The following is a 12,238-nucleotide window of genomic DNA, read 5'->3' on the forward strand; positions in this document are numbered from 1 at the left end:
TTACATTAACATCTTGAAAGAGCAAGAGATGATATTGTCTCTTGGTCTGATTATACTAGATGCCTGAAAGGATGAAGCCATATATTGTCGACAAGATCGAATGAAACCTGACAAGACCGAATGAAAGCCTGCAAACCTGAGTCACCTCGCCATAGGAGACATTTTCATACAATATGATGACGGACTGGATAGCTGTTTTACTTTTTATTTTTTTATTTATTTATTTTATTTTATTTTTATGCAGTAACATTGGTTTATAGCATTATATAAATTTCTGGTGTACATCATTATATTTCAATTTCTGTGTAGATCACATCATGTTCACCACCCAAAGACTAATTACAATCCATCACCACACACATGTGCCTAATTACCCCTTCTGCCCTCCTCCCTGCCCCCTTCCCCTCTGGTAACCACCAATCCAATCTCTGTCTGTATGTCATTTTTTGGTGGTGTTCTTATCTTCTACTCATGGATGAGATCATACTGTATTTGACTTTCTCTCTCTGACTTATTTTGCTTAACATAATACCCTCAAGGTCCATCCATGCTGTCACAAATGGCCAGATTTCATCGTTTCTTATGGCTGAGTAGTATTCCATTGTGTATATAAGCCACATCTTCTTTATCCATTCATCCCTTGATGAGCACCTAGGTTGCTTCCAAGTCTTGGCTATTGTGAATAATGCTACAATGAACATAGAGGTGCATGTATCTTTATGCATTCATGTTTTCATGTTCTTTGGATAAATACCCAGCAGCAGAATAGCTGAATCTTATGGTAGTTCTATTCTTAATATTTTGAGGAATCTCCATCCTGTTTTCCATAGTGGCTGCACCAGTTTGCACTCCCACCAGCAGTGTATGAGAGTTCCCTTCTCTCTACATCCTCTCTAACAATTGTTGTTTCCTGTCTTGTTAATTATAGCCCTTCTGATGGAATGAGGTGATATCTCATTTGTAGTTTTGATTTGCATTTCCCTGATAATTAGTGATGTTGAACATCTTTTCATATGCCTGTTGGCCATCTGTGTATCTTCTTTAGAGAAATGTCTGTTCAAGTCTGTTGGCCATTTTTTAATTGGGTTGTTATATTTTGTCGTTGAGATGTATGAGTTCTTTATAGATTTTGGGTATTAATCCCCTATCAGATATATAGTTTCTGAATATCTTCTCCCAATTGTTAGGTTGTCTTTTTGTTTTGTTAATGGTTTCCTTTGCTGTGCAGAAGCTTTTTAGTTTGATGTAGTCCCATTTGTTTATTTTTTCTGCTCTTTCCCTTACCTGGTCAGATATGGTAGTTGAAAATACGCTGCTAAGATTGATATCGACGAGTGTACCGCTTACGTTTTCTTCTAAAAGTTTCATGGTTTCAGGTCTTACATTCAAGTTTTTAATCCATTTTGAGTTAATTTTTGTGTATGGTGTAAGATAATGGTCTTCTTTCATTCTTTTGCATGTGGCTGTCCAGTTTTCCCAACACTAGTTATTGAAGAGACTTTCCATTCTCCATTGTATGTTCTTGGCTCCCTTGTTGAAAATTAGCTGTCCATAGATGTGTGGATTTATTTCTGGTCTGCTGATTCTGTTCCATTGATTTGTGTGTCTGTTTTTGTGCCAGTACAATCCTATTTTGATTACTATAGTTTTGTAGTATATTTTAACATCAGGGAGTGTGAAACCTCCAACTTTTTTCTCAGTATTCCTTTGGCTATTTGGGGTCTTTTTTTTTTTTTTTTTTTTTTAGCTGAAGTAAGCCAGCGCACTGAAATGTGTTTCGGAAGGACCTGCAGTTTTCTTTTATTTATTTATTTATTTTTTCCCCCCAAAGCCCCAGTAGATAGTTGTATGACATAGATGCACATCCTTCTAGTTGCTGTACGTGGGACGCGACCTCAGCATGGCCGGAGAAGCGGTACGTCGGTGCACACCCGGGATCCCAACCCCGGCCGCCAGCAGCGGAGCGCGTACACTTAACCACCAAGCCACGGGGCCGGCCCTTGGGGTCTTTTTATTCCATATAAATTTTAGGATTCTTTGTTCTGTTTCTGTGAAAACTGTCATTGGAACTTTGGTAGGGATTGCATTGAATCTGTAGATTGCTTTAGGAAGTATGGACATTTTTAACTATGTTAATTCTTCCATTGCAAGAGCACGGAATATCTTTCCATTTCTTTGTGTCTTCTTCTATTTCTTTCAACAATGTGTTATAATTTTCAGTGTACAGGTCTTTCACTTCTTTGATTAAATTTATTCCTAGATATTCTATTCTTTTTGTTGTAATTTTAAATGGGATTGTATTCTTAATTTCTCTTTCTGCTACTTCATTGTTAGTGTATAGAAATGCAACTGATTTTTTTTTTTTTGTGAGGAAGATCAGCCCTGAGCTAACATCCATGCCAGTCCTCCTCTTTTTGCTGAGGAAGACCGGCTCTGAGCTAAGATCTGTTGCCAATCCTCCTGCTGTATCTTGTCACATGCTTTCTCTGCATCTATTTGGATGATCACATGATTTTTATTCTCCATTTTGTTAATGTGGTGTATCACATTGATTTGTGGATGTTGCACCATCCCTGCATCCCTGAGATAAATCCCACTTGATCATGGTGTATGATCTTTTTAATGTTTTGTTATATTTGATTTGCTAGTATTTGTTGAGGATTTTTGCATCTTTGTTCATCAGTGTAATTGTTCTGTAATTTTCTTTTTTTCTGTTGTACATGTCTGGTTTTGATATCAGGGTAATTTTGGTTTCACAAAATGAATTAGGAAGCTTCCCCTCCTTTTAAGTTTTTTTGGAAGAGTTTGAGAAGGGTAGGTATTAAGTCTTCTTTAAATGTTTGGTAGAATTCACCAGGGAAGCCATCTGGTCATGGCTTTTTATTTTTTGGGAGGTTTTTGATTACTGTTTTGATCTCCTTACTGGTGATTGGTCTATTCAAATTGTCTATTTCTTCTTGATTCAGTTTTGGAAGGTTGTAGGATTCTAAGAATTTATCAATTTCTTCCAGATTACCCAATTTGTTAGCATATAGCTTTTCATAGTATTCTCTTATAATCTTTTGTTTTTCTGAGATGTCTGTTGTAATTTCTCCTCTTTAATTTCTGACTTTATTATTTGAGGCTTCTCTCTTTTTTTCTTGGTGAGTCTAGCTAGGGGTTTGTCAATTTTGTGTATCTTTTCAAAGAACCAGCTCTTGGTTTCATTGATTTTTTTTCTTTTTTTTTTTTTTTTTTTTAGTCTCTATTTCACTTATTTCTGCTCTGATTTTTTATGATTTCCTTCCTTCTACTGATTTGGGGCTTTGTTTCTTCTTCTTTTTCCAGTTCCTTTAGATGCACTGTTAGATTGCTTATTTGACATTTCTCTTATTTGTTGAAGTAGGCCTGTATTACTATTAACTTTCCTCTTAGAACTGCTTTTGCTGTATCCTATAAATTTTGGCCAGTGATATTTTCCTTTTCATTTGTCTCTGGGTATTTTATGATTTCTCCTTTGATTTCTTCATTGACCCAATCATTGTTCAGTAGCATTTTGTTTAATCTCCACATATTTGTGGGATTTATGATTTTCTTCCTGTTATTAATTTCTAGTTTCATACTGTTGTGGTCAGAAAAGATGATTGGTATTTCAATCTTCTTAAATTTACTGAGACTTTTTCTGTGGCCTAATATGTGATCAATCCTGGAGAATGTTCCAGGTGCATTTGAAAAGAATGTGTATTCTTTGGTTTTTGGACAGAATGTTCTGTATATATCTACTCAGTCCATCTGTTCTGATGTGTCATTTAAGGTCAATGTTTCCTTATTGACCTTCTGATTGGATAATCTATCCATTGATGTAAGTGGAGTGTTAAAGTCCCCTACTATTATCGTATTACTGTCTATTTCTCCTTTTACGTCTGTTAGTAATTGCTTTATATATTTAGGAGCTCCTATGTTGGATGTATAGACATTTACAACTGTTGTATCCTCTTGTTGGATTGTTCCTTTCATCATTATGTAGTGCCCGTCTTTGTCTCTTGCTACAGTTTTTGTTTTAAAGTCTATTTTGTCTGATAAAAGTATTGCTACCCCAGCTTTCTTTTCATTGCCATTTGCATGGAGTATCTTTTTCCAACCCTTCACTTTCAGTTTGTGATTGTCTTTAGGTCTGAAATGTGTCTTTTGTTGCAGGATATATATGGGTCTTGGTTTTTTTTATCCGGTCAGCCACCTTGTGCCTTTTGATTGGAGCATTTAATCCATTGACATTTAAAGTAGCTATGATAAGAATGTACTTATTGTCATTGTTTTACTTTTTTCTGGGTATTTTAGTGGTTCTTTTCTGTTTCTTTCTTCTCTTGCTCTCTTCCCTTGTGGTTTAATGGCTTTCTTTATTATTATGTTTGGGTTCCTTTCTCTTAATTTTTTGTGTGTTTATTATAGGTTTCTGGTTTGTGGTTACCATGAGGTTCAAATATAATAGCCTACATATGTAGCAATCTATTATGTTGATGTTCTCTTTAGTTTGACCTCTTTCTAAAAGCTCTACTCTTTTATTTCCCTCCTCCCACATTTTGTTTTTGATATCATATCTAACGTATTTCTTTTGTGTGTGTGTATCCATTATCATCATCATGGAAATAGGTAATTTTAGTACTATGTCTTTTGACCTTCATATTATCTTCATAGGTGGTTGATCTGCTACCTTTACTGCATTTTTGCCTTTACCAGTGATTTTATTGCTTTTTTTTTTTTTTGATAATTTTCTTATTCCTATTTGTGGTCTTCTCTTTCCCACCTAAATGAGTCTCTTTAACATTTCTTCAACACTGGTTTCTTGGTGATAAATTCCTTTAGTTTTTGCTTGTTTGGGAAACTCTTAATCTCTCCTTCCATTCTGAATGATAACCTTGCCAGGTAGAGTATTCTCGCCTGTAGGTTTTTTCCATTCAATATTTTAAATATATCATACTACTCCCTTGTAGCCTATAAGGTTTCTGCTGAGAAGTCAGCTGATAGCCTTATGGAGTTTCCTTTGTATGTAACTTGTTGATTTTCTCTTGTGGGTTTTAGGATTCTGTGTCTTTAATTGTTGACATTTTTTGTGTGTGTGTGTGAGGAAGATCAGACCTGAGCTAACATCCATGCCAATCCTCCTCTTTTGTTTGCTGAAGAAGACTGACCCTGAGCTAACATCCATTGCCAATCTTCCTCCTTTTTTTACCCTTTTCTCCCCAAAACCCCAGCAGATAGTTGTATGTCATAGTTGCACATCCTTCTAGTTGTTGTATGTGGGATGCCGCCTCAGCATGGCTAGACAAATGGTGTGTCGGTGCGCTCCCGTGCTCCCCACCCAGGCTTCCAGTAGTGGAGCATGCACACTTAACTGCTAAGCCATGGGCCCAGCCCAATTGTTGACATTTTAATTATGATGTGTCTTGGTGTGGGCCTCTTTGAGTTTATCTTGTTTGGTGCTCTCTGTGCTTCTTGTGCTCCAAGGTCTGTTTCCTTCCTTAGGTTAGGAAACTTTTCACCTATTATTTCTTCAAATATATTCTCTACCCATTTGTCTCTCTCTTGGCCTTCTGGGACACCTATAATACAAATGTTAGTGCACTTGAAGTTGTCGCACATGTCCCTTAGACTGTCCTCATTCTTTTTACTTCTTTTTTCCTTTATCTATTCAGCTTGGGTGATTTCCTCTAGTCTTTCTTCCAGCTCACTGATCTGTTCTTCTGTATCCTCTACTCTGCTTTTGAGTCCCTCTAGTGAATTTTTCATTTCCAGTATTATAGTCTTCATTTCTGATTGGTTCTTTTTTATGTTTTACCATTCTTTGTTGAAGTTCTCACTGAGTTCATCCTTTGTTCTCCCAAGATTAGTGTGCATCCTTATGACTTTTAGTCTGAACTCTTTGTCAGGTACATTGTTTATTTCTGTTTCATTTAGTTCTTTTTCTGAGATTTTGTCCTGTTCTCTTACTTGGAACATATTCCTTTGCCTCCTTATTTTGCCTCTTTCTCTGTGCTTATATCTATGTAATAGGTAGGTCAGCTATGTCTCCTGTTCTTGGAGAGGCCTTATGTAAGCGATGCACTGTGAGGTATATCAGTGTGCTTCCCTCTTGTAATCAGTTCCAAATGTTTCAGGAGTGACCCCTCTATGGGCTACATGTGTCATTCTGTTGTGGCAGAATTGCTCTTGCTGTGGGTGCCCAGCTGGTTGTAATGTTCAACTGCATGTGGTTGCTATGGACCCTTCAGTCACTTTATTGGGCATGGGGAGACCCAGCACAGTTAGCAAGGTCTAATAGTACATTCCTGTTGCAGTTTTTCTGTTAAGTGAGTAGCCCCCCCAGCATGGTTGGTTGCTAGACTCAGGGGCTTACATTTGCTGTAGGTCTCCAGCCTGCAAGGCTGTTGTCAGCTCTCTCAGGATTGCAGCTGAGTGGGGCCAGCACCAGACATGGAAGCACCCAGTTGTTTCAGGCTTTGGAAGGTGGGGCCGATCCCCTATGTGGCCGTTTGAGAAGCACAAGTCCACTGCAGCTTACAAAGCCTCACCACCTGCAGGGCCACACACAATGTCCACACAGTCCTGCCCCATGCACACGTCCTGACCCCTGAAGTGGACCTAGTCACCCCACTGTAGAGGCCCCACACACCCCACCAATGCCCCACACACTCTGCCCACTTCTCATGCACACCCTTCTCTGCAGAGGTGGACACAATTTCCCAGCTGTGGAGGATCCAGGTACCCCAAATATGCAGACCCACAAGTTGTCTGAGGGCTTGCTGTTGGGTGGGGCCAGTCCCTAGGGTGGGCTACCTGTCCTGGCTGAGCTGGATTAAATTGATGCTCTAGTGGGTGGGACAGACCCTGGGTTAACAGGTCAGGGGAAGAACTGCAATAGTATCTGCCAGTGTCTATGTCAGTATGCCTGTACTAGGTTGCAATAATGGCTGCTGCCAATGTCTCAGTCCCTGGAGAGGTCTCACCTCTCACAGAGAGGCACCTGGAGCCTATCAAGTGAGTCTCTTAAGCAAAGGACCATGCACCTTTCTTTCTCGTGATTTTAGGTTGCTTTCCAAAATGGGTGAATTTGTGTGTGGACCCTTCAAGAGTAGGTTTTTTTTCTCCTTGTGTCTGATCGCTTTTCTGTGGTTATTCCCTGTTGTTGTTAGTAGCTAGCAAAGCCAGATATTATGACACTCATCTCAGTTGTTCTGAGTCCAAATGCTGCTGATAGTGATAATGTTCCCTACTTGGATCCACCACTCCTCCATGGAAGGCTGCATACCTTAGGATTGCTCCTGGCCAACCACGAAGCACCATGGCTAGAAGGTGGCTTTTTTTCTCTCCAAGAAGAAATTTCAGCCTCTTCAACCTCAGTCATCACTGTCCCTTGTTGAGTGTGTTCTTTTTATCCAGTTTTCAGTTTTCTCTCAGGAGTAATTTTTCCAAGAATAGTTGTAAATTTGTTGTGTCCATGGGAGGTGAGTTCAGAGTCCACTTAAGTCACCATCTTGACACAAACTCTGGACTAGATAGTTATTACTGACTGAATCAGATTATAGTAACATGTCAGTATCTTTTGACTTTTAAGATTGTTTTGCTATAAGAGATCTATGTTTGAAAGGTGAAACGCACATAATATAAAATTAACCATTTTAAAGTGAGCAATTCTGTGTTATTTAAGCTGTTTTTGCCTAGTCTCTTCTTCCCTTTGCAAATGTCAATCAGTATTTTTTCCCTATGGATTTATTTTTCTGGCTATTTCACATACCTTTTAAGTCTGGCTTCTTTCAGTTAGCATCATACTTTCAACATTCATCCGTGTTGTAGCATATATCAGTGCTTCTTTCCTTTTTATGGCTGAATCATATTAAATTTGTTTATCCATCCATCTGTTGATGGACAATTTGGCTGTTTCCATATTTTGGCTATCATGAATAGTGCTGCTATGAACATTGGTGTACAAGTATCATTTTGAGTCCCTGTTCTCAATTATTTTGGATATATACCTATGCATGGAATTCAACGGTTGTATGGTATTTCTATGTTTAACTTTGTGAGGGACCACCAAACTTTTCACAATGGCTGAACCATTTTACATTCTTATCAGCAATGAAAAGAGTTCCAATTTTTCCACATTCTCACTAACATTTATTTTCCATTATATTTTTTTATAGCCAACCAAGTGGGTGTGAAGGCGTACTCATTGTGGTGTTGATTTGCATTTTGCTAGTGACAAAAGATGTTGAACATCTTTTCATGTGCTTATTGGCCATTTGTATATCTTCTCTGGAAACATGTCTATTTAAGTCCTTTGCTGATTTTTAAATTGGGTTGTTCATCTATTTTGTCATTGAGTTGTAAGAGTTTGTTATATATTCTGGATTCTAGACCCTTGTCAGATATATGATTTACACATATTTTTGCCTATTTTGTAGATTGTCTTTTCACTTCCTTGATTACATCCTTTGATGTGCAAGTTTTTGATTTTGATGAAACCCATTTGTCTTTTGTTGCTCATGCTTTTGATGTCAAATTTAAGAATCCATTGTCAAATCCAAGATCACAAAGATTTACCCCTATGTTTTCTTGTAAAAGTTTTATGATTTTAGCTCTTATATTTAGGCCTTTGATTCATTTTGAGCTAATTTTTGTATATAGTGTTAAGTAGGGATTCTACTTCTTTTTTTTTTTTTTTTGCATGTGGCTATCCAATTGTCCCAGCACCATTAGTTGAAGAGACTATTATTTCCCCATTAGGTGATCTTGGCACCCTGTCAAAATAAATTGACCATAGATACACGGGATTAATTCTGGAATCTCAATTTAGTTTCATTTTCTATATGTCTATCTGTGTGCCACTACCATACTATTATGAAATTAGCTTTGTAGTAAGTTTTGAAATTGAGAAATGTGAGTCCTCCAAACTTCATCTCTTTCAAGATTTCATATGATCTGAGAAATGGCTATCCCATTTCTGTAAAAAAGGTAGTTGGAAATTTGATAGAGATTGTGAGTCTTAAAAATATTGAGTCTTCATATCTATGAACATGGGATGTCTTTCAATATACTTAAGTTTTATGTAATTTATTTCATCAATGTTTTGTAGTTTTAAATGTACAAGTCTTTCACTTCCCTGGTTAAATTTATTCCTGAGTATTTTATTCTTTTAGATTCTATTGTAAATGGCATTGCTAATTTCCTTTTTGTATTATTTGTGGCATGTGTGTACAAACACTACTAACTTTTGTGTGTTGATCTTGTATCCTGCAACATTGCTGAATTTTTTATTAGCTCTAGTAGCTTTCTTGTGGAATCTTTGGGGTTGTCTATATGTAGGATTATATCATCTGCAAACAGAAAAAGTTTTATTTCTTCCCTTCCAATTTTGATGCCTTTTATTTCTTTTCTTGACCAATTGCTCTGGCTAGAACTTCTAGTACAACGTTGAATAGCAATAGTGGAAGTGAGTGACCACCTTTTTCTTGTTCCTGATATTAGTGGCAAAGCTTTCACTCTTTTTCCATTGAAAGTGATGTTAGATGTTAGTTATAATTTATTCACAAATGCCCTTTATCATGTTGAGAAAATTTGTTTCTATTCTTAATTTTCTTAGTGTTTTTATCATGCAAATGTGTTGCATTTTGTCAAATGTTTTTCTGCATCAAATGAGATGATCACACATCTTTTTCCCATCATTCTATTAATGTGATATATGACATTTATTGCTTTCCTTATGTTGACTCACCTTTGCATTCCTGGGATAAATCCCACTTGGTTGTGATGTATAATCCTTTTCCTATACCATTGGATTCTACTTTGCTAGTATTTTGGTGAGGATTATTTCATACATATTCATAAGGTATACTGGTCTGTAATTGTCTTTTCTTTTGGTATATTTATCTGGTTTTGGTATCAGAGTAATAATACTGCTCTCATAGAATGAGTTAGGAAATGCCACCTCCTCATCTATTTTTTCAGTTGAAAAAAATTGGTGTTAATTCTTAAATGTGTGGTAGAATTCACCAGTGAAGCCATCTGGTCCTGGACTTCTCTTTGTTGAAAAATTTTCTGTTACTAATTTAATATCTTTACTTGTTATAGACATTCTAATTCTTTTTGAGTCTGTTTTGGTATTTTTTGTGTTTCTAGTAATTTGTCCATTTCATCTAGGTTATGATTTCTTGGAGTATAATTGTTAAAAGTATTCTCTTATAATCATTTTTATTTATTTAATATCAGTAGTAATACCTTCACTTTAATTTTTTATTTTAGTTATTTTTTATCTTCTTTTATTCTTTGTTAGTCTAGCTAAAAGTTTATCAATTTTATTGATTTTTTTAAAGAACTTTTAATTTTGTTGATTCTATTTTTGTTATTCTTTTTTTATGTGAGCTCTATTTTTTATTCTTCTCTTCTTCCTGTTAGCTTTCAATTTTGCTTGCTCTTCTTTTTCTCATTCATTAAGATATAAGTTAGGTTATAGATCTTTAGATCTTTAGAAAGATTCTAGATCTTTCTTACTTTTTGTGTAAGCATTTACAGCCAAATATTTCTCTCTGAACACTGCTTTCACTCATCTTGTAAGTTTTGCTATGTTGCATTTTCATTGCCATTCATCTCCAGTTTTTTTTAAATTTTCTTGGTGATGTTTTCTTGACCCATTAGTTGTTTAAGAGTGTGTTGTTTAATATCAACATATTTCTAAATTTCACAGATTTTTTTTGTTATTGATTTTTATCTTCATTCTACTGTGGCTGGAGAAGATACTTTTTTGTATGATTTCAATATTCTAAACTTATTGAAACTTGTTTTGTGGCCTAATATATTGCCTTTCAAAGATAATCTTTAATATTCTTTTGAGAAGAATGTGTAGTCTACTGTCATTGATTGGAGTGTTGTATATGTGTCTATTAGGTTTAATTGGCTTATAATATTTTTCAAGTCCTGTATTTCCTTGTTTTTCTGCTGTCTGGGTGTTCCATCCATTATTGAAAGTGGGATATTGAATTTTCAAACTGTTGTCATAAAACTCTGTATTTTTCCCTTCAATTCTGTCAATGTTAGCTTCATATATTTTGAGGCTTTCTTGTTTTGTGGGTTTATGTTTGTAATTGTTATATCTTCTTGATGAATTAACCCTTTTATTAATATAAAATATCCTTCTTTACCTTATAACAGTTTAGATTAAAGTCTATTTTGCCTGATATTAGTATAGCCACTCTAGCTTTCATTTGGTTTCTATTTGCTTAAATTTTTTTTTTTCCATCCTTTGACTTTCAACTTATTTGTGTCTTTGGATCTAAGTGTTCTCTTAAAAGTGGCACATGGTTGGATCATATGTTTTTATACATTTTACCAATGTCTACCATTTGATTGGAGAGTTTATCCCATTTACATTTAAAGTAATTATTGATAAGGAAAGACCTACTTTTGTCATGTTGCTATTTTTTTCTATTTGTCTTACACATTTTTTGTCCCTCATTTCCTCCAATACTGTCTTCTTTTGTGTTTAATTAATTTATTTTGTAGTGCATTGTTTTGATTCCCTTATCATATTCTTATGTGTATTATTTTTTGATACTTTATTAGAGGTTATCATGGTGATTGCAATTAACATCCTAAATTTGTAACAATATAGTTTGAGTTGATACCAATGTAACTCCAATAGCATACAAAAACACTGCTTCTGGACAACTATACCTCCTCCCCCTTATGTTGTTGTCATCACAAATTACATCTTTATGCGTTATGTGCCCAATAACATAAATTTATAATTATTTTTATGCATTTGTCTTTTAAATCATTTAGGGAATAAAAGGTGGAGTTAAAATCCAAAATACAATAATGTTGTGACCCTGAGTCAGAAGGCGGCATTAAGGAAGGATGTAGCTCTAAGTTCTGATAAACCTGGCTCAATGTGGACCCAAAGGTGTATTCCTAATTTAGTTTGCTCCTAAAATCTACCAGTCACGATGGCTCCAAAAACATTTTAAAGATTTTAGACATGTTGTAGTGCAGTGAAGAGAGCAGCAGATAAAGAATAACAAAACCCCTGATTTTGCACTGTGAGATCATGGGCATGTCACTTCTCTGAGCCTCAGTATTCTCATCTGTAAATAAGAAATTATGACAAGATGATGATTAAGATTTCTTCCAGGTATTTCGTTCTATGATTATATTTCTGGGCCCTGGAATCCAATTTAACATACATCTTTTCAGCCTGCCTTAGAATGGA

This window comes from Diceros bicornis, chromosome 33 (assembly GCF_020826845.1).
Source record: "Diceros bicornis minor isolate mBicDic1 chromosome 33, mDicBic1.mat.cur, whole genome shotgun sequence".
In the NCBI taxonomy this organism is placed as follows: domain Eukaryota; kingdom Metazoa; phylum Chordata; class Mammalia; order Perissodactyla; family Rhinocerotidae; genus Diceros; species Diceros bicornis.